The sequence below is a fragment of the Eumetopias jubatus genome, unplaced genomic scaffold (genome assembly GCF_037043125.1).
Source record: "Eumetopias jubatus isolate StellerSeaLion01/CBP00866 unplaced genomic scaffold, mEumJub1_p1.0 scaffold_8, whole genome shotgun sequence".
NCBI classification, from domain to species: domain Eukaryota; kingdom Metazoa; phylum Chordata; class Mammalia; order Carnivora; family Otariidae; genus Eumetopias; species Eumetopias jubatus.
In genome coordinates, this window is record NW_028274814.1 from 35,849,771 (window position 1) to 35,872,521 (window position 22,751).

Genomic DNA, 22,751 nt, shown 5'->3' on the forward strand with positions numbered 1-22,751 from the left:
AACCGCTGTAGGAAACCCGTCGTTCAACTCACAGCTTCCCGGAGGAAGTTTTTCTAAAGTGCGTGTGGAGGCCCAAGGAAAAGTGTGACAGGCTTCGCTCTGAGAAGGAGGTCTGTGTGGAACGCCTCTTTCAACTCACGGCTTGTTTCTGGCTGAGGGAAGGCTTCTCAAGGGTGTGTACGGAAGCCTAGGCAAAAAGCGCATACACTTCACTCTCCGGGTGGAAAAGGGCAAGCACCCAAAAGCATTGGCGAGAAACCGTCTCTCAACGAACACCTCCTTTCCTGACGAGACAGAAACATGTTCAACTCTGTGTGTGTGTGTGTGTGTGTGTGTGTGTGCGCGCGCGCGCGCGTGAGTGAATAAGGAATGTGCCATGCACTCACCTGGGAAAAGCAAGTCTGCGTATACGGCAACTGTCCACTAACATCTTCAGGTATCCTTGTGAGAGAAGCATTTCCAAAAGTGGGTGTGGAAGCATCATGAAAGTGCCGTACGCTTTACTACCGTTCAACACCCAAACTCAACACCCAAAAAACAAATAAGCGAGTCAAGAAATGGGCAGAAGATATGAACAGATATTTCTCCAAAGAAGACACACAAATGGCCAACAGACATTTGACAAACTGCTCAACATCACTTCGCATGGGGAAAAAGAAATCCAAATGACAATGAGATACCACTTCATACCAGTCAGAATTGCAAAAGTTAACAAGCGAAGAAATAACAAATGTTGGTGAGGAGAAAGGGGAACTCTCTTACACTTCTAAGTGGGAATGAAAACTGGTACAGCCACTTTGGAAAACAATATGGAGGTTCCTCAAGAACTTAAAAGAGAGCTCCCTTACAACCCAGCAATTTTATTTACCCCAAAGCTACAAATGTAGTGATCTGAAGGGGCAACTGCACCCCGAATGTTTATAGCGACATTGTCCACAATAGCCAAACTGTGGAAGGAACCAAGACATCCATCGACAGATAAATGGATAAAGAAAACATGGTATATACATATACAATGGAATATGACTCAGCCATCAGAAAGGATCAATATTTAGCATATCGATGTGGAAGGCACTGGAGGGTATTATGCTGAGCAAAATAAGTCAGTCAGAGAAAAACAATTATTATATGGTTTTACTCATATGTGGAATAGAAGGAACAGCACAGAGGATCATAGGGGAAGGGAGGGAAAATGAATGCGAAGAAACCAGAGAGGAAGAAAATCCATGACAGGTTCCCAACTATTGGAAACAAACTGAGGGTTGCTGGAGGAAAGGTGGGTGGGGAGATGGAGTAACTGTGTGATGGGCATTAAGGAATGCATGTGATGTGATGAACACTGGGTGTTATACACAACTGATGAATTGTGGAACGCTACATTTGAAATTAGTGGTGTACTCTATGTTGGCTAATTCAATTTCAATGTTAAAAAAGTCTATTTTGTCTGATATAAGGATTGCTACTCTGACTTCTTTTGACATCCACTTGCATGATTAATGTTTCTCCATCTCTTAATTTCTATCTGCAGGTGTCTTTAGGTGTGAAATCTTTTATATATATATACAAACTCTGTCATGCTCTTTTGCTTGGAGCATTTAGTCCATTTACATTCAAACTAATTATCATTAGACATGTATTTATTGATGTTTTGTTACTTGTTTCATAGTTTTTTGTGTAGTTTTTCTCTGATCCTTTCTTCTCTTGCTCTCTCTCTCATGGTTTGCTCGTTTTCTTTAATGATATTCTTGGATTTCTTTCCCTTTATCTTTTGCATGTGTATTAGAGGTTTGGGTTTGTGGTGACCCCCTGGATTATATATAGCCTTTTCAGTCCATATTAAGTTGAATGCTGTTTAAGTTCAAACCCACTGTTGACTCCTCCTCATGTGTTAGGGTATATGTTTTCATATTTTACATACTTTTATTTTGTGAATTCCTTAACTGATTTTTACAGAAATACTTATTTTTACTGCTTCCTTGATTCATTATTGTGATACTCTCACTTACGATTTTTTTCCACTCATAGTGTCCCCTTCAATATTTTTTGTAGTTAATTTAGTGGTCATGAACTCTTTTAGTTTGTGTGGCTAAGAAACTCTTTTTCTCCCCTTCTTTTCTGAAGGATAGGCTTGCTGGATAAATTATTCCTTGCTGCAGATTTTTCTCCTTCAGCACTTTGAATATTTAACGCCACTTTCTTCTGTCCTGCATAGTTTCTGCTGAAAACTCAGCTGATAGATTTATGGGCTTTCCCTTGCATGTTAACTGTCTTCTTTTATCTTGCTGCTTTAAATGTTTTTTCTTTATCACTACCTTTTCCCATTTTGATTACTATGTATCTTGATGTGGACCTCCTTAGGTTGATTTTGTGGGAGGGGATCTCTATGCCTTATGGATTTGTATAGGTTTCCTTCACCAGATTAGGTTAAGTTTTCAGCTCTTCTTTGGTCAAATAGATTTTCTGCCCCCTTTTCCCCCTTTTCACCTTCTGGCATCCCTCTCATGTGGGTGTTGTTACACTGGATGGAGTCACTGAATTCCCTAAGTCTCTTCTCATTTTTGCATACTTCTTTTTCCTCTCATTTGTTCCGCTTGATTACTTTCCATTACTGTCTTCTAGTTCATTAATTTGTTCCTCTGCTTCGTCCATCCTGTAATTATTCTATCTAGTATATTCTTCGTTTCATTTCTTGTGTTCCACATCTCTGATTATTTCTTTCATATCTCTTTGTTAAGAGTCTCAATGATGTTCCCCCTTCTGATGTCCTCCTTCTTTTCATTTCCCCAGTGAGTATCTTTATAATTGTTATCTTAAATTTTCTGTCAGGCATGTTCCTTATATCCATTTTGTTTAGGTCTCTTGCTGTGGCTTTGTCCTCTTCTTTCGTTTAGGACATAGTCCTCTGTCTGCTCATTTGGCCTACTTCTCAGAGAATATCTCTCTGTTAGGAAGGTCAGATATATTGCTTGTTCTTGAAAATACGGGGCAGAACATACATTTTTCACTTGGTGATGCTGGTTCTCCTCTGAAGGTAATGCATAGCAACAACAGAGACTGGATCTGGACTGTGTCATTGTGCACAACACATGGGGTGTGCTGTTTTAACAAGACGCATGCGTGTTCTGTGGGTGATGGGGAGACATATTGTTGTCAAGGATTGTGTGGGTCTTATCAGGGAGGGTATCCACAGCACTGGGACTGAAGCAGGTGTGGTAGGTGTGGGGATGGGCCATGGTTTATGCAAGTTAGTGATTGCTAGATTGTGCTTGGTCTTGCAGGTAGGTGTGTGTTTATAATGAGGGGCCGTAGAGGGAAATGGAACCTGCCAGCTCCTTTGTTCCTGGACAAGTCCCTTAGCAAACTCTGAGTTCAGGAACTATGTCTCCCTTGTTTAATCCTCAAGCACCTTTCAACCTGCTTCACCCAAGCTTCTCCACACTCTTTGCTCTGCTTAATCTTTAAGGACAGATCTCAGCTTCCTATCACCTTCTGTGCTCTCTCAGAGCTGAGACAGCTGATTTTTAAAAGTTCCAAGCTTTAAGTCTGCTGGTTGTATACGCTCACAAATGTCATCCCTTCTGATTTTCAAAGCCATAAGCTATGAGGATGTCTCTACGCTTTAGAGGCTCCCCGGTGTAGTAGTTTGTTTCTGGCCCCTCTGTGACTGTGGTTCCCTCCCTCTGCTGGTCAGAAATATGGGGTTTAGATTCCTACAGAGTCCTTGTCCTTCCTACCATCTTTGATGTGATTCCCTCTCTCCATTTAGTTGTATAGTTTTGTGGGGAAATCTGAAGGTCCATTTCTGGGTGACTCTGGTGTGAGTGTTACCTAGTTGTATCTGTGGGATGAGGTGAGTTTAGGGTCCTTCTACTCTCCCATCTTCCCCACAATTCAGTTTATTTTGTCTCATAAAAATATTACGACTCCAACTTTCTTTTCACTTCCATTTGCATGATAAATGGTTTTGTGTCCCATTACTTCCAATCTGCTTTTATTTTTAGGTCTGAAGTGATTCTCTGCTAGGCAGCATAGAGATGGGTCTTGCTTCCTCTTTACAGTCTATGTTTTCTGATTGGGATATTTAGTCCTTTTTTGTTAAAGCAATCATTGAGAAAGTATTTGTATCTCTCTAGTTTACTTCACAAGGAAAAGTGTGACAGGCTTCGCTCTGAGAAGGAGGTCTGCGTGGAACGCCTCTTTCAACTCATGGCTTGTTTCTGGCTGACGGAAGGCTTCTCAAGGGTGTGTACGGAAGCCAAGGGAAAAAGCGGCTACACTTCTCTCTCCGGGGGGAAAAAAGCAAGAACCCAAAAGCATCGGCGAGAAACCGTCTCTCAACGATCACCTTCTTTCCTGACGAGACAGAAACATGTTCAACTCTGTGTGTGTGTGTGTGTGTGTGTGTGTGTGTGTGTGTGTGTGTGAGGGCACGCGCGCGCGCGCGTGCGTGAGTGAATAAGGAGAGTGCCATGTACTGACCTGGGAAAAGCAAGTCTGCGTCTATGGCGACTCGCCACTAGCATCTTCAGGTATCCTGGAGAGAGAAGCATTTCCAAAAGTGGGTGTGGAAGCATCATGAAAGTGCCGTACGCTTTACTAACTTTCCCTGGACCTAACTCCGAGAAACGTCCTCCCTGACGATCGAAAAGAGCTGAGCCATCTCAAGGCTGCATGTGATCGCACAGGGACCGTTCCCTGGACCTAACTCCGGAAAACGCGTCGGGGTACAAGGCAGCTTTCAACGGACGTCTTCTTTCGTGAGCCCAGAAGCGTTTGCATATGTAGGCGTGGAAGCGTCAGCAGAGCGCCGTAGACCGCCCTCTAAGAGGCAACCTCGCTTTTGCGAAGCCGTCTTGCACCTGACATCCTTTGCCTTGGAGACGGGAGCCTTTTATATAGTCGTGGTGGAAGCACAAGGAACGTGCCGTGCCCTGTCCTCATCTCTTAGAACAAGGCCGCGCGCAATGGGACTTTCAGCGTAGCATTGGACGGGGTCATGAAGTCAGTCGAGATTGCAAGTGGACGTGTGCAGGCATAAGGAGAGTGCCCTATCCTTAACTCCTTGAAAGCGTGACGGAGGGAGACCGTCTTTCAAGCGAACCCCTCTCCGGAGGATATATCGAAGCAGTGACAAAAGTGGATGTGGAAGCACAACGCAAGGGTTCTATACGAAACTCGGAAAAGAAGGTGGTGTAGAAGGCAGCTTTCCCCCGCGTCTTGGTTCAGGTTTAGGGAAGGGATACTCACTGCGCGTGTGGAAGCCTAGGGAAAGTACCATGGGCTGATGTGTGAAAACCAAGCCTGCGCAGAACGCAACGTTCAGCGCACATCTTGTTTCACGAAGAGAGAAGCCTTTCCAATCTGTGCGTGGAAGCCTAAGGCCAAGTGCCATATATCCTTACCCCCACGGAAAACCGCTGTAGGAAACCCGTCGTTCAACTCACAGATTCCCGGAGGAAGTTTTTCTAAAGTGCGTGTGGAGGCCCAAGGAAAAGTGTGACAGGCTTCGCTCTGAGAAGGAGGTCTGTGTGGAACGCCTCTTTCAACTCACGGCTTGTTTCTGGCTGAGGGAAGGCTTCTCAAGGGTGTGTACGGAAGCCTAGGCAAAAAGCGCATACACTTCACTCTCCGGGGGGAAAAGGGCAAGCACCCAAAAGCATTGGCGAGAAACCGTCTCTCAACGAACACCTCCTTTCCTGACGAGACAGAAACATGTTCAACTCTGTGTGTGTGTGTGTGTGTGTGTGTGTGTGCGCGCGCGCGCGCGTGAGTGAATAAGGAATGTGCCATGCACTCACCTGGGAAAAGCAAGTCTGCGTATACGGCAACTGTCCACTAACATCTTCAGGTATCCTTGTGAGAGAAGCATTTCCAAAAGTGGGTGTGGAAGCATCATGAAAGTGCCGTACGCTTTACTACCGTTCAACACCCAAACTCAACACCCAAAAAACAAATAAGCGAGTCAAGAAATGGGCAGAAGATATGAACAGATATTTCTCCAAAGAAGACACACAAATGGCCAACAGACATTTGACAAACTGCTCAACATCACTTGGCATGGGGAAAAAGAAATCCAAATGACAATGAGATACCACTTCATACCAGTCAGAATTGCAAAAGTTAACAAGCGAAGAAATAACAAATGTTGGTGAGGAGAAAGGGGAACTCTCTTACACTTCTAAGTGGGAATGAAAACTGGTACAGCCACTTTGGAAAACAATATGGAGGTTCCTCAAGAACTTAAAAGAGAGCTCCCTTACAACCCAGCAATTTTATTTACCCCAAAGCTACAAATGTAGTGATCTGAAGGGGCAACTGCACCCCGAATGTTTATAGCGACATTGTCCACAATAGCCAAACTGTGGAAGGAACCAAGACATCCATCGACAGATAAATGGATAAAGAAAACATGGTATATACATATACAATGGAATATGACTCAGCCATCAGAAAGGATCAATATTTAGCATATCGATGTGGAAGGCACTGGAGGGTATTATGCTGAGCAAAATAAGTCAGTCAGAGAAAAACAATTATTATATGGTTTTACTCATATGTGGAATAGAAGGAACAGCACAGAGGATCATAGGGGAAGGGAGGGAAAATGAATGCGAAGAAACCAGAGAGGAAGAAAATCCATGACAGGTTCCCAACTATTGGAAACAAACTGAGGGTTGCTGGAGGAAAGGTGGGTGGGGAGATGGAGTAACTGTGTGATGGGCATTAAGGAATGCATGTGATGTGATGAACACTGGGTGTTATACACAACTGATGAATTGTGGAACGCTACATTTGAAATTACTGGTGTACTCTATGTTGGCTAATTCAATTTCAATGTTAAAAAAGTCTATTTTGTCTGATATAAGGATTGCTACTCTGACTTCTTTTGACATCCACTTGCATGATTAATGTTTCTCCATCTCTTAATTTCTATCTGCAGGTGTCTTTAGGTGTGAAATCTTTTATATATATATACAAACTCTGTCATGCTCTTTTGCTTGGAGCATTTAGTCCATTTACATTCAAACTAATTATCATTAGACATGTATTTATTGATGTTTTGTTACTTGTTTCATAGTTTTTTGTGTAGTTTTTCTCTGATCCTTTCTTCTCTTGCTCTCTCTCTCATGGTTTGCTCGTTTTCTTTAATGATATTCTTGGATTTCTTTCCCTTTATCTTTTGCATGTGTATTAGAGGTTTGGGTTTGTGGTGACCCCCTGGATTATATATAGCCTTTTCAGTCCATATTAAGTTGAATGCTGTTTAAGTTCAAACCCACTGTTGACTCCTCCTCATGTGTTAGGGTATATGTTTTCATATTTTACATACTTTTATTTTGTGAATTCCTTAACTGATTTTTACAGAAATACTTATTTTTACTGCTTCCTTGATTCATTATTGTGATACTCTCACTTACGATTTTTTTCCACTCATAGTGTCCCCTTCAATATTTTTTGTAGTTAATTTAGTGGTCATGAACTCTTTTAGTTTGTGTGGCTAAGAAACTCTTTTTCTCCCCTTCTTTTCTGAAGGATAGGCTTGCTGGATAAATTATTCCTTGCTGCAGATTTTTCTCCTTCAGCACTTTGAATATTTAACGCCACTTTCTTCTGTCCTGCATAGTTTCTGCTGAAAACTCAGCTGATAGATTTATGGGCTTTCCCTTGCATGTTAACTGTCTTCTTTTATCTTGCTGCTTTAAATGTTTTTTCTTTATCACTACCTTTTCCCATTTTGATTACTATGTATCTTGATGTGGACCTCCTTAGGTTGATTTTGTGGGAGGGGATCTCTATGCCTTATGGATTTGTATAGGTTTCCTTCACCAGATTAGGTTAAGTTTTCAGCTCTTCTTTGGTCAAATAGATTTTCTGCCCCCTTTTCCCCCTTTTCACCTTCTGGCATCCCTCTCATGTGGGTGTTGTTACACTGGATGGAGTCACTGAATTCCCTAAGTCTCTTCTCATTTTTGCATACTTCTTTTTCCTCTCATTTGTTCCGCTTGATTACTTTCCATTACTGTCTTCTAGTTCATTAATTTGTTCCTCTGCTTCGTCCATCCTGTAATTATTCTATCTAGTATATTCTTCGTTTCATTTCTTGTGTTCCACATCTCTGATTATTTCTTTCATATCTCTTTGTTAAGAGTCTCAATGATGTTCCCCCTTCTGATGTCCTCCTTCTTTTCATTTCCCCAGTGAGTATCTTTATAATTGTTATCTTAAATTTTCTGTCAGGCATGTTCCTTATATCCATTTTGTTTAGGTCTCTTGCTGTGGCTTTGTCCTCTTCTTTCGTTTAGGACATAGTCCTCTGTCTGCTCATTTGGCCTACTTCTCAGAGAATATCTCTCTGTTAGGAAGGTCAGATATATTGCTTGTTCTTGAAAATACGGGGCAGAACATACATTTTTCACTTGGTGATGCTGGTTCTCCTCTGAAGGTAATGCATAGCAACAACAGAGACTGGATCTGGACTGTGTCATTGTGCACAACACATGGGGTGTGCTGTTTTAACAAGACGCATGCGTGTTCTGTGGGTGATGGGGAGACATATTGTTGTCAAGGATTGTGTGGGTCTTATCAGGGAGGGTATCCACAGCACTGGGACTGAAGCAGGTGTGGTAGGTGTGGGGATGGGCCATGGTTTATGCAAGTTAGTGATTGCTAGATTGTGCTTGGTCTTGCAGGTAGGTGTGTGTTTATAATGAGGGGCCGTAGAGGGAAATGGAACCTGCCAGCTCCTTTGTTCCTGGACAAGTCCCTTAGCAAACTCTGAGTTCAGGAACTATGTCTCCCTTGTTTAATCCTCAAGCACCTTTCAACCTGCTTCACCCAAGCTTCTCCACACTCTTTGCTCTGCTTAATCTTTAAGGACAGATCTCAGCTTCCTATCACCTTCTGTGCTCTCTCAGAGCTGAGACAGCTGATTTTTAAAAGTTCCAAGCTTTAAGTCTGCTGGTTGTATACGCTCACAAATGTCATCCCTTCTGATTTTCAAAGCCATAAGCTATGAGGATGTCTCTACGCTTTAGAGGCTCCCCGGTGTAGTAGTTTGTTTCTGGCCCCTCTGTGACTGTGGTTCCCTCCCTCTGCTGGTCAGAAATATGGGGTTTAGATTCCTACAGAGTCCTTGTCCTTCCTACCATCTTTGATGTGATTCCCTCTCTCCATTTAGTTGTATAGTTTTGTGGGGAAATCTGAAGGTCCATTTCTGGGTGACTCTGGTGTGAGTGTTACCTAGTTGTATCTGTGGGATGAGGTGAGTTTAGGGTCCTTCTACTCTGCCATCTTCCCCACAATTCAGTTTATTTTGTCTCATAAAAATATTACGACTCCAACTTTCTTTTCACTTCCATTTGCATGATAAATGGTTTTGTGTCCCATTACTTCCAATCTGCTTTTATTTTTAGGTCTGAAGTGATTCTCTGCTAGGCAGCATAGAGATGGGTCTTGCTTCCTCTTTACAGTCTATGTTTTCTGATTGGGATATTTAGTCCTTTTTTGTTAAAGCAATCATTGAGAAAGTATTTGTATCTCTCTAGTTTACTTCACAAGGAAAAGTGTGACAGGCTTCGCTCTGAGAAGGAGGTCTGCGTGGAACGCCTCTTTCAACTCATGGCTTGTTTCTGGCTGACGGAAGGCTTCTCAAGGGTGTGTACGGAAGCCAAGGGAAAAAGCGGCTACACTTCTCTCTCCGGGGGGAAAAAAGCAAGAACCCAAAAGCATCGGCGAGAAACCGTCTCTCAACGATCACCTTCTTTCCTGACGAGACAGAAACATGTTCAACTCTGTGTGTGTGTGTGTGTGTGTGTGTGTGTGTGTGTGTGTGTGAGGGCACGCGCGCGCGCGCGTGCGTGAGTGAATAAGGAGAGTGCCATGTACTGACCTGGGAAAAGCAAGTCTGCGTCTATGGCGACTCGCCACTAGCATCTTCAGGTATCCTGGAGAGAGAAGCATTTCCAAAAGTGGGTGTGGAAACATCATGAAAGTGCCGTACGCTTTACTACCTTTCCCTGGACCTAACTCCGAGAAACGTCCTCCCTGACGATCGAAAAGAGCTGAGCCATCTCAAGGCTGCATGTGATCGCACAGGGACCGTTCCCTGGACCTAACTCCGGAAAACGCGTCGGGGTACAAGGCAGCTTTCAACGGACGTCTTCTTTCGTGAGCCCAGAAGCGTTTGCATATGTAGGCGTGGAAGCGTCAGGAGAGCGCCGTAGACCGCCCTCTAAGAGGCAACCTCGCTTTTGCGAAGCCGTCTTGCACCTGACATCCTTTGTCTTGGAGACGGTAGCCTTTTATATAGTCGTGGTGGAAGCACAAGGAACGTGCCGTGCCCTGTCCTCATCTCTTAGAAACAAGGCCACGCGCAATGGGACTTTCAGCGTAGCATATGGACGGGGTCATGAAGTCAGTCCAGATTGCAAGTGGACGTGTGCAGGCATAAGGAGAGTGCCCTATCCTTAACTCCTTGAAAGCGTGACGGAGGGAGACCGTCTTTCAAGCGAACCCCTCTCCGGAGGATATATCGAAGCAGTGACAAAAGTGGATGTGGAAACACAACGCAAGGGTTCTATACGAAACTCGGAAAAGAAGGTGGTGTAGAAGGCAGCTTTCCCCCGCGTCTTGGTTCAGGTTTAGGGAAGGGATACTCACTGCGCGTGTGGAAGCCTAGGGAAAGTACCATGGGCTGATGTGTGAAAACCAAGCCTGCGCAGAACGCAACGTTCAGCGCACATCTTGTTTCACGAAGAGAGAAGCCTTTCCAATGTGTGCGTGGAAGCCTAAGGCCAAGTGCCATATATCCTTACCCCCACGGAAAACCGCTGTAGGAAACCCGTCGTTCAACTCACAGCTTCCCGGAGGAAGTTTTTCTAAAGTGCGTGTGGAGGCCCAAGGAAAAGTGTGACAGGCTTCGCTCTGAGAAGGAGGTCTGTGTGGAACGCCTCTTTCAACTCACGGCTTGTTTCTGGCTGAAGGAAGGCTTCTCAAGGGTGTGTACGGAAGCCTAGGCAAAAAGCGCATACACTTCACTCTCCGGGGGGAAAAGGGCAAGCACCCAAAAGCATTGGCGAGAAACCGTCTCTCAACGAACACCTCCTTTCCTGACGAGACAGAAACATGTTCAACTCTGTGTGTGTGTGTGTGTGTGTGTGTGTGTGTGTGTGCGCGCGCGCGCGCGCGTGAGTGAATAAGGAATGTGCCATGCACTCACCTGGGAAAAGCAAGTCTGCGTATACGGCAACTCTCCACTAACATCTTCAGGTATCCTTGAGAGAGAAGCATTTCCAAAAGTGGGTGTGGAAGCATCATGAAAGTGCCGTACGCTTTACTACCGTTCAACACCCAAACTCAACACCCAAAAAACAAATAAGCGAGTCAAGAAATGGGCAGAAGATATGAACAGATATTTCTCCAAAGAAGACACACAAATGGCCAACAGACATATGACAAACTGCTCAAGATCACTTGGCATGGGGAAAAAGAAATCCAAATGACAATGAGATACCACTTCACACCAGTCAGAATTGCAAAAATTAACAGGCGAAGAAATAACAAATGTTGGTGAGGAGAAAGGGGAACTCTCTTACACTTCTAAGTGGGAATGAAAACTGGTACAGCCACTTTGGAAAACAATATGGAGGTTCCTCAAGAAGTTAAAACAGAGCTCCCTTACACCCCAGCAATTTTATTTACCCCAAAGCTACAAATGTAGTGATCTGAAGGGGCAACTGCACCCCAAATGTTTATAGCGATATTGTCCACAATAGCCAAACCGTGGAAGGAACCAAGACATCTATCGACAGATAAATGGATAAAGAAAACATGGTATATACATATACAAAGGAATGTGACTCAGCCATCAGAAAGGATCAATATTTAGCATATCGATGTGGATGGCACTGGAGGGTATTATGCTGAGCAAAATAAGTCAGTCAGAGAAAAACAATTATTATATGGTTTTACTCATATGTGGAATAGAAGGAACAGCACAGAGGATCATAGGGGAAGGGAGGGAAAATGAATGCGAAGAAACCAGAGAGGAAGAAAATCCATGACAGGTTCCTAACTATTGGAAACAAACTGAGGGTTGCTGGAGGAAAGGTGGGTGGGGAGATGGAGTAACTGTGTGATGGGCATTAAGGAATGCATGCGATGTGATGAACACTGGGTGTTATACACAACTGATGAATTGTGGAACGCTACATTTGAAACTACTGGTGTACTCTATGTTGGCTAATTCAATTTCAATGTTAAAAAAGTCTATTTTGTCTGATATAAGGATTGCTACTCTGACTTCTTTTGACATCCACTTGCATGATTAATGTTTCTCCATCTCTTAATTTCCATCTGCAGGTGTCTTTAGGTGTGAAATCTTTTATATATATATACAAACTCTGTCATGCTCTGTTGCTTGGAGCATTTAGTCCATTTACATTCAAACTAATTATCATTAGACATGTATTTATTGATGTTTTGTTACTTGTTTCATAGTTTTTTGTGTAGTTTTTCTCTGATCCTTTCTTCTCTTGCTCTCTCTCTCATGGTTTGCTCGTTTTCTTTAATGATATTCTTGGATTTCTTTCCCTTTATCTTTTGCATGTGTATTAGAGGTTTGGGTTTGTGGTGACCCCCTGGATTATACATAGCCTTTTCAGTCTATATTAAGTTGAATGCTGTTTAAGTTCAAACCCACTGTTGACTCCTCCTCATGTGTTAGGGTATATGTTTTCATATTTTACATACTTTTATTTTGTGAATCCCTTAACTGATTTTTACAGAAATACTTATTTTTACTGCTTCCTTGATTCATTATTGTCATACTCTCACTTACGATTTTTTTCCACTCATAGTGTCCCCTTCAATATTTTTTGTAGTTAATTTAGTGGTCATGAACTCTTTTAGTTTGTGTGGCTAAGAACCTCTTTTTCTCCCCTTCTTTTCTGAAGGATAGGCTTGCTGGATAAATTATTCCTTGCTGCAGATTTTTCTCATTCAGCACTTTGAATATTTAACGCCACTTTCTTCTGTCCTGCATAGTTTCTGCTGAAAACTCAGCTGATAGCTTTATGGGCTTTCCCTTGCATGTTACCTGTCTTCTTTTATCTTGCTGCTTTAAATGTTTTTTCTTTATCACTACCTTTTCCCATTTTGATTACTATGTATCTTGATGTGGACCTCCTTAGGTTGATTTTGTGGGAGGGGATCTCTATGCCTTATGGATTTGTATAGGTTTCCTTCACCAGATTAGGTTAAGTTTTCAGCTCTTCTTTGGTCAAATAGATTTTCTGCCCCCTTTTCCCCCTTTTCACCTTCTGGGATCCCTCTAATGTGGGTGTTGTTACACTGGATGGAGTCACTGAATTCCCTAAGTCTCTTCTCATTTTTGCATACTTCTTTTTCCTCTCATTTTTTCCGCTTGATTACTTTCCATTACTGTCTTCTAGTTCATTAATTTGTTCCTCTGCTTCGTCCATCCTGCTAATTATTCTATCTAGTATATTCTTCATTTCATTTCTTGTGTTCCACATCTCTGATTATTTCTTTCATATCTCTTTGTTAAGAGTCTCAATGATGTTCCCCCTTCTGATGTCCTCCCTCTTTTCATTTCCCCAGTGAGTATCTTTATAATTGTTATCTTAAATTTTCTGTCAGGCATGTTCCTTATATCCATTTTGTTTAGGTCTCTTGCTGTGGCTTTGTCCTCTTCTTTCGTTTAGGACATAGTCCTCTGTCTGCTCATTTGGCCTACTTCTCAGAGAATATCTCTCTGTTAGGAAGGTCAGATATATTGCTTGTTCTTGAAAATACGGGGCAGAACATACATTTTTCACTTGGTGATGCTGGTTCTCCTCTGAAGGTAATGCATAGCAACAACAGAGACTGGATCTGGAGTGTGTCATTGTGCACAACACATGGGGTGTGCTGTTTCAACAAGACGCATGCGTGTTCTGTGGGTGATGGGGAGACATATTGTTGTCAAGGATTGTGTGGGTCTTATCAGGGAGGGTATCCACAGCACTGGGACTGAAGCAGGTGTGGTAGGTGTGGGGATGGGCCATGGTTTATGCAAGTTAGTGATTGCTAGATTGTGCTTGGTCTTGCAGGTAGGTGTGTGTTTATAATGAGGGGCCGTAGAGGGAAATGGCACCTGCCAGCTCCTTTGTTCCTGGACAAGTCCCTTAGCAAACTCTGAGTTCAGGAACTATGTCTCCCTTGTTTAATCCTCAAGCACCTTTCAACCTGCTTCACCCAAGCTTCTCCACACTCTTTTCTCTGCTTAATCTTTAAGGACAGATCTCAGCTTCCTATCACCTTCTGTGCTCTCTCAGAGCTGAGACAGCTGATTTTTAAAAGTTCCAAGCTTTAAGTCTGCTGGTTGTATACGCTCACAAATGTCATCCCTTCTGATTTTCAAAGCCATAAGCTATGAGGATGTCTCTACGCTTTAGAGGCTCCCCGGTGTAGTAGTTTGTTTCTGGCCCCTCTGTGACTGTGGTTCCCTCCCTCTGGTGGTCAGAAATATGGGCTTTAGATTCCTACAGAGTCCTTGTCCTTCGTACCATCTTTGATGTGATTCCCTCTCTCCATTTAGTTGTATAGTTTTGTGGGGAAATCTGAATGTCCATTTCTGGGTGACTCTGGTGTGAGTGTTACCTAGTTGTATCTGTGGGATGAGGTGAGTTTAGGGTCCTTCTACTCTGCCATCTTCCCCACAATTCAGTTTATTTTGTCTCATAAAAATATTACGACTCCAACTTTCTTTTCACTTCCATTTGCATGATAAATGGTTTTGTGTCCCATTACTTCCAATCTGCTTTTATTTTTAGGTCTGAAGTGATTCTCTGCTAGGCAGCATAGAGATGGGTCTTGCTTCCTCTTTACAGTCTATGTTTTCTGATTGGGATATTTACTCCTTTTTTGTTAAAGCAATCATTGAGAAAGTATTTGTATCTCTCTAGTTTACTTCACAAGGAAAAGTGTGACAGGCTTCGCTCTGAGAAGGAGGTCTGCGTGGAACGCCTCTTTCAACTCATGGCTTGTTTCTGGCTGACGGAAGGCTTCTCAAGGGTGTGTACGGAAGCCTAGGGAAAAAGCGGCTACACTTCTCTCTCCGGGGGGAAAAAAGCAAGAACCCAAAAGCATCGGCGAGAAACCGTCTCTCAACGATCACCTTCTTTCCTGACGAGACAGAAACATGTTCAACTCTGTGTGTGTGTGTGTGTGTGTGTGTGTGTGTGTGTGTGTGTGTGTGTGTGTGAGGGCACGCGCGCGCGCGCGTGCGTGAGTGAATAAGGAGAGTGCCATGTACTGACCTGGGAAAAGCAAGTCTGCGTCTACGGCGACTCGCCACTAGCATCTTCAGGTATCCTGGAGAGAGAAGCATTTCCAAAAGTGGGTGTGGAAGCATCATGAAAGTGCCGTACGCTTTACTACCTTTCCCTGGACCTAACTCCGAGAAACGTCCTCCCTGACGATCGAAAAGAGCTGAGCCATCTCAAGGCTGCGTGTGATCGCACAGGGACCGTTCCCTGGACCTAACTCCGAGAAACGCGTCGGGGTACAAGGCAGCTTTCAACGGACGTCTTCTTTCGTGAGCCCAGAAGCGTTTGCATATGTAGGCGTGGAAGCGTCAGCAGAGCGCCGTAGACCGCCCTCTAAGAGGCAACCTCGCTTTTGAGAAGCCGTCTTGCACCTGACATCCTTTGCCTTGGAGACGGGAGCCTTTTATATAGTCGTGGTGGAAGCACAAGGAACGTGCCGTGCCCTGTCCTCATCTCTTAGAAACAAGGCCGCGCGCAATGGGACTTTCAGCGTAGCATTGGACGGGGTCATGAAGTCAGTCGAGATTGCAAGTGGACGTGTGCAGGCATAAGGAGAGTGCCCTATCCTTAACTCCTTGAAAGCGTGACGGAGGGAGACCGTCTTTCAAGCGAACCCCTCTCCGGAGGATATATCGAAGCAGTGACAAAAGTGGATGTGGAAGCACAACGCAAGGGTTCTATGCGAAACTCGGAAAGGAAGGTGGTGTAGAAGGCAGCTTTCCCCCGCGTCTTGGTTCAGGTTTAGGGAAGGGATACTCACTGCGCGTGTGGAAGCCTAGGGAAAGTACCATGGGCTGATGTGTGAAAAGCAAGCCTGCGCAGAACGCAACGTTCAGCGCACATCTTGTTTCACGAAGAGAGAAGCCTTTCCAATCTGTGCGTGGAAGCCTAAGGCCAAGTGCCATATATCCTTACCCCCACGGAAAACCGCTGTAGGAAACCCGTCGTTCAACTCACAGCTTCCCGGAGGAAGTTTTTCTAAAGTGCGTGTGGAGGCCCAAGGAAAAGTGTGACAGGCTTCGCTCTGAGAAGGAGGTCTGTGTGGAACGCCTCTTTCAACTCACGGCTTGTTTCTGGCTGAGGGAAAGCTTCTCAAGGGTGTGTACGGAAGCCTAGGCAAAAAGCGCATACACTTCACTCTCCGGGGGGAAAAGGGCAAGCACCCAAAAGCATTGGCGAGAAACCGTCTCTCAACGAACACCTCCTTTCCTGACGAGACAGAAACATGTTCAACTCTGTGTGTGTGTGTGTGTGTGTGTGTGTGTGTGTGTGCGCGCGCGCGCGCGTGAGTGAATAAGGAATGTGCCATGCACTCACCTGGGAAAAGCAAGTCTGCGTATACGGCAACTCTCCACTAACATCTTCAGGTATCCTTGAGAGAGAAGCATTTCCAAAAGTGGGTGTGGAAGCATCATGAAAGTGCCGTACGCTTTACTACCGTTCAACACCCAAACTCAACACCCAAAAAACAAATAAGCGAGTCAAGAAATGGGCAGGAGATATGAACAGATATTTCTCCAAAGAAGACACACAAATGGCCAACAGACATTTGACAAACTGCTCAACATCACTTGGCATGGGGAAAAAGAAATCCAAATGACAATGAGATACCACTTCATACCAGTCAGAATTGCAAAAGTTAACAAGCGAAGAAATAACAAATGTTGGTGAGGAGAAAGGGGAACTCTCTTACACTTCTAAGTGGGAATGAAAACTGGTACAGCCACTTTGGAAAACAATATGGAGGTTCCTCAAGAACTTAAAAGAGAGCTCCCTTACAACCCAGCAATTTTATTTACCCCAAAGCTACAAATGTAGTGATCTGAAGGGGCAACTGCACCCCGAATGTTTATAGCGACATTGTCCACAATAGCCAAACCGTGGAAGGAACCAAGACATCCATCGACAGATAAATGGATAAAGAAAACATGGTATATACATATACAATGGAATATGACTCAGCCATCAGAAAGGATCAATATTTAGCATATCGATGTGGAAGGCACTGGACGGTATTATGCTGAGCAAAATAAGTCAGTCAGAGAAAAACAATTATTATATGGTTTTACTCATATGTGGAATAGAAGGAACAGCACAGAGGATCATAGGGGAAGGGAGGGAAAATGAATGCGAAGAAACCAGAGAGGAAGAAAATCCATGACAGGTTCCCAACTATTGGAAACAAACTGAGGGTTGCTGGAGGAAAGGTGGGTGGGGAGATGGAGTAACTGTGTGATGGGCATTAAGGAATGCATGTGATGTGATGAACACTGGGTGTTATACACAACTGATGAATTGTGGAACGCTACATTTGAAATTACTGGTGTACTCTATGTTGGCTAATTCAATTTCAATGTTAAAAAAGTCTATTTTGTCTGATATAAGGATTGCTACTCTGACTTCTTTTGACATCCACTTGCATGATTAATGTTTCTCCATCTCTTAATTTCTATCTGCAGGTGTCTTTAGGTGTGAAATCTTTTATATATATATACAAACTCTGTCATGCTCTTTTGCTTGGAGCATTTAGTCCATTTACATTCAAACTAATTATCATTAGACATGTATTTATTGATGTTTTGTTACTTGTTTCATAGTTTTTTGTGTAGTTTTTCTCTGATCCTTTCTTCTCTTGCTCTCTCTCTCATGGTTTGCTCGTTTTCTTTAATGATATTCTTGGATTTCTTTCCCTTTATCTTTTGCATGTGTATTAGAGGTTTGGGTTTGTGGTGACCCCCTGGATTATATATAGCCTTTTCAGTCCATATTAAGTTGAATGCTGTTTAAGTTCAAACCCACTGTTGACTCCTCCTCATGTGTTAGGGTATATGTATTCATATTTTACATACTTTTATTTTGTGAATCCCTTAACTGATTTTTACAGAAATACTTATTTTTACTGCTTCCTTGATTCATTATTGTCATACTCTCACTTACGATTTTTTTCCACTCATAGTGTCCCCTTCAATATTTTTTGTAGTTAATTTAGTGGTCATGAACTCTTTTAGTTTGTGTGGCTAAGAAACTCTTTTTCTCCCCTTCTTTTCTGAAGGATAGGCTTGCTGGATAAATTATTCCTTGCTGCAGATTTTTCTCCTTCAGCACTTTGAATATTTAACGCCACTTTCTTCTGTCCTGCATAGTTTCTGCTGAAAACTCAGCTGATAGATTTATGGGCTTTCCCTTGCATGTTAACTGTCTTCTTTTATCTTGCTGCTTTAAAAGTTTTTTCTTTATCACTACCTTTCCCATTTTGATTACTATGTATCTTGATGTGGACCTCCTTAGGTTGATTTTGTGGGAGGGGATCTCTATGCCTTATGGATTTGTATAGGTTTCCTTCACCAGATTAGGTTAAGTTTTCAGCTCTTCTTTGGTCAAATAGATTTTCTGCCCCCTTTTCCCCCTTTTCACCTTCTGGGATCCCTCTCATGTGGGTGTTGTTACACTGGATGGAGTCACTGAATTCCCTAAGTCTCTTCTCATTTTTGCATACTTCTTTTTCCTCTCATTTGTTCCGCTTGATTACTTTCCATTACTGTCTTCTAGTTCATTAATTTGTTCCTCTGCTTCGTCCATCCTGCTAATTATTCTATCTAGTATATTCTTCGTTTCATTTCTTGTGTTCCACATCTCTGATTATTTCTTTCATATCTCTTTGTTAAGAGTCTCAATGATGTTCCCCCTTCTGATGTCCTCCCTCTTTTCATTTCCCCAGTGAGTATCTTTATAATTGTTATCTTAAATTTTCTGTCAGGCATGTTCCTTATATCCATTTTGTTTAGGTCTCTTGCTGTGGCTTTGTCCTCTTCTTTCGTTTAGGACATAGTCCTCTGTCTGCTCATTTGGCCTACTTCTCAGAGAATATCTCTCTGTTAGGAAGGTCAGATATATTGCTTGTTCTTGAAAATACGGGGCAGAACATACATTTTTCACTTGGTGATGCTGGTTCTCCTCTGAAGGTAATGCATAGCAACAACAGAGACTGGATCTGGACTGTGTCATTGTGCACAACACATGGGGTGTGCTGTTTTAACAAGACGCATGCGTGTTCTGTGGGTGATGGGGAGACATATTGTTGTCAAGGATTGTGTGGGTCTTATCAGGGAGGGTATCCACAGCACTGGGACTGAAGCAGGTGTGGTAGGTGTGGGGATGGGCCATGGTTTATGCAAGTTAGTGATTGCTAGATTGTGCTTGGTCTTGCAGGTAGGTGTGTGTTTATAATGAGGGGCCGTAGAGGGAAATGGCACCTGCCAGCTCCTTTGTTCCTGGACAAGTCCCTTAGCAAACTCTGAGTTCAGGAACTATGTCTCCCTTGTTTAAACCTCAAGCACCTTTCAACCTGCTTCACCCAAGCTTCTCCACACTCTTTGCTCTGCTTAATCTTTAAGGACAGATCTCAGCTTCCTATCACCTTCTGTGCTCTCTCAGAGCTGAGACAGCTGATTTTTAAAAGTTCCAAGCTTTAAGTCTGCTGGTTGTATACGCTCACAAATGTCATCCCTTCTGATTTTGAAAGCCATAAGCTATGAGGATGTCTCTACGCTTTAGAGGCTCCCCGGTGTAGTAGTTTGTTTCTGGCCCCTCTGTGACTGTGGTTCCCTCCCTCTGGTGGTCAGAAATATGGGCTTTAGATTCCTACAGAGTCCTTGTCCTTCCTATCATCTTTGATGTGATTCCCTCTCTCCATTTAGTTGTATAGTTTTGTGGGGAAACCTGAAGGTCCATTTCTGGGTGACTCTGGTGTGAGTGTTACCTAGTTGTATCTGTGGGATGAGGTGAGTTTAGGGTCCTTCTACTCTGCCATCTTCCCCACAATTCAGTTTATTTTGTCCCATAAAAATATTACGACTCCAACTTTCTTTTCACTTCCATTTGCATGATAAATGGTTTTGTGTCCCATTACTTCCAATCTGCTTTTATTTTTAGGTCTGAAGTGATTCTCTGCTAGGCAGCATAGAGATGGGTCTTGCTTCCTCTTTACAGTCTATGTTTTCTGATTGGGATATTTAGTCCTTTTTTATTAAAGCAATCATTGAGAAAGTATTTGTATCTCTCTAGTTTACTTCACAAGGAAAAGTGTGACAGGCTTCGCTCTGAGAAGGCGGTCTGCGTGGAACGCCTCTTTCAACTCATGGCTTGTTTCTGGCTGACGGAAGGCTTCTCAAGAGTGTGTACGGAAGCCTAGGGAAAAGCGGCTACAATTCTCTCTCCGGGGGGAAAAAAGCAAGAACCCAAAAGCATCGGCGAGAAACCGTCTCTCAACGATCACCTTCTTTCCTGACGAGACAGAAACATGTTCAACTCTGTGTGTGTGTGTGTGTGTGTGTGTGTGTGTGTGTGTGTGTGAGGGCACGCGCGCGCGCGCGTGCGTGAGTGAATAAGGAGAGTGCCATGTACTGACCTGGGAAAAGCAAGTCTGCGTATACAGCGACTCGCCACTAGCATCTTCAGGTATCCTGGAGAGAGAAGCATTTCCAAAAGTGGGTGTGGAAGCATCATGAAAGTGCCGTACGCTTTACTACCTTTCCCTGGACCTAACTCCGAGAAACGTCCTCCCTGACGATCGAAAAGAGCTGAGCCATCTCAAGGCTGCGTGTGATCGCACAGGGACCGTTCCCTGGACCTAACTCCGAGAAACGCGTCGGGGTACAAGGCAGCTTTCAACGGACGTCTTCTTTCGTGAGCCCAGAAGCGTTTGCATATGTAGGCGTGGAAGCGTCAGCAGAGCGCCGTAGACCGCCCTCTAAGAGGCAACCTCGCTTTTGCGAAGCCGTCTTGCACCTGACATCCTTTGCCTTGGAGACGGGAGCCTTTTATATACTCGTGGTGGAAGCACAAGGAACGTGCCGTGCCCTGTCCTCATCTCTTAGAAACAAGGCCGCGCGCAATGGGACTTTCAGCGTAGCATTGGACGGGGTCATGAAGTCAGTCGAGATTGCAAGTGGACGTGTGCAGGCATAAGGAGAGTGCCCTATCCTTAACTCCTTGAAAGCGTGACGGAGGGAGACCGTCTTTCAAGCGAACCCCTCTCCGGAGGATATATCGAAGCAGTGACAAAAGTGGATGTGGAAGCACAACGCAAGGGTTCTATACGAAACTCGGAAAAGAAGGTGGTGTAGAAGGCAGCTTTCCCCCGCGTCTTGGTTCAGGTTTAGGGAAGGGATACTCACTGCGCGTGTGGAAGCCTAGGGAAAGTACCATGGGCTGATGTGTGAAAAGCAAGCCTGCGCAGAACGCAACGTTCAGCGCACATCTTGTTTCACGAAGAGAGAAGCCTTTCCAATCTGTGCGTGGAAGCCTAAGGCCAAGTGCCATATATCCTTACCCCCACGGAAAACCGCTGTAGGAAACCCGTCGTTCAACTCACAGCTTCCCGGAGGAAGTTTTTCGAAAGTGCGTGTGGAGGCCCAAGGAAAAGTGTGACAGGCTTCGCTCTGAGAAGGAGGTCTGTGTGGAACGCCTCTTTCAACTCACGGCTTGTTTCTGGCTGAGGGAAGGCTTCTCAAGGGTGTGTACGGAAGCCTAGGCAAAAAGCGCATACACTTCACTCTCCGGGGGGAAAAGGGCAAGCACCCAAAAGCATTGGCGAGAAACCGTCTCTCAACGAACACCTCCTTTCCTGACGAGACAGAAACATGTTCAACTCTGTGTGTGTGTGTGTGTGTGTGTGTGTGTGTGCGCGCGCGCGCGCGCGTGAGTGAATAAGGAATGTGCCATGCACTCACCTGGGAAAAGCAAGTCTGCGTATACGGCAACTCTCCACTAACATCTTCAGGTATCCTTGAGAGAGAAGCATTTCCAAAAGTGGGTGTGGAAGCATCATGAAAGTGCCGTACGCTTTACTACCGTTCAACACCCAAACTCAACACCCAAAAAACAAATAAGCGAGTCAAGAAATGGGCAGGAGATATGAACAGATATTTCTCCAAAGAAGACACACAAATGGCCAACAGACATTTGACAAACTGCTCAACATCACTTGGCATGGGGAAAAAGAAATCCAAATGACAATGAGATACCACTTCATACCAGTCAGAATTGCAAAAGTTAACAAGCGAAGAAATAACAAATGTTGGTGAGGAGAAAGGGGAACTCTCTTACACTTCTAAGTGGGAATGAAAACTGGTACAGCCACTTTGGAAAACAATATGGAGGTTCCTCAAGAACTTAAAAGAGAGCTCCCTTACAACCCAGCAATTTTATTTACCCCAAAGCTACAAATGTAGTTTTCTGAAGGGGCAACTGCACCCCGAATGTTTATAGCGACATTGTCCACAATAGCCAAACCGTGGAAGGAACCAAGACATCCATCGACAGATAAATGGATAAAGAAAACATGGTATATACATATACAATGGAATATGACTCAGCCATCAGAAAGGATCAATATTTAGCATATCGATGTGGAAGGCACTG